Source organism: Pteropus vampyrus, unplaced genomic scaffold (genome assembly GCF_000151845.1).
Source record: "Pteropus vampyrus isolate Shadow unplaced genomic scaffold, Pvam_2.0 Scaffold1000004077, whole genome shotgun sequence".
In the NCBI taxonomy this organism is placed as follows: Eukaryota; Metazoa; Chordata; class Mammalia; order Chiroptera; family Pteropodidae; genus Pteropus; species Pteropus vampyrus.
Window position 1 is genome coordinate 1 of NW_011918479.1, and position 968 is coordinate 968.

Genomic DNA, 968 nt, shown 5'->3' on the forward strand with positions numbered 1-968 from the left:
CAATTATGATCTCTCCTCCCTCAGCTCTCAGACTCACCAGGAAGGCGACACAACATTCTAAGATAATCACAAAACACTGCTTTAGGATGAGATAAGAGATACGAATGTCAACGTGAGTGAGTTGAAAGTAGGTTCTGTTCTCCTGTCGCTAGACCGGGACGTGGCACCAGGAGGCAGGTATATCAGGAGTCCACTCCACACGTCCCCTGGGGCGTCTGCCAGACAAGTCAGGCCACAGCTGAGTTCATGCTGGCTCTCTCTATTTTCATTCTGCCTAATGCCGAGTCAAAGGCACCGCGAGCCACGTGCTAAATCCGGACCCCTGGCTAGTATCTTTCCTCTTCTCTCTGCCCTTCCACATCTCATCGGCCACAAAGCCACCTGTCATTTTGTCTCTGTGACCTCGTAGCTCTAGAACCCCGACGCTATTCTCCCATAAATTTCTGGGATAGCATCCTTTCTGGTTGGCTTCCAGTTAGACACCCTTTCACAGAGTAAGCTTTATCTATCTATCTATCTATCTATCTATCTATCTATCTATCTATCTATCTATCTATCTATCTATCTATCTATCTATCTATTTATCTATCGCAAACATGAATAAGATATTTCTTTAAAATCCCCCTGTCGCGTCTACGGCCATGCCACCCTGAACGAGCCCAATCCCGTCTGATCTCGGAAGCTAAGCAGGGTCGGGCCTGGTTAGTACTTGGAGGGGAGACTTCCTAGGAAGACCAGGTGCTGAAGATGTAAAAAACAAACAAACAAACAAACAAAAACCAGTGGCTTCCCCTTGCTCCCGGCACACAGAACCGAATATCTGGGACAGCATGACGGGCCCCGGACAAGTGAGCCCCCTCTGCCAGCAGCATCTCCTGAACACGGTCTGGACAGTCTAACCCAGAACCTTACGCTCCAGCCTTTTATCAATTTTTAAAACCCTTCAAATTCCTACTGTATGTTCTAAG

General features: G+C 47.7%; 1 pseudogene; it reads left to right on the forward strand.

Moving 5' to 3' along the window:
- The first annotated feature begins 631 nt into the window (after positions 1-631).
- LOC111735607 lies at positions 632-750 on the forward strand (annotated as a pseudogene).
- Positions 751-968: the final 218 nt, after the last annotated feature.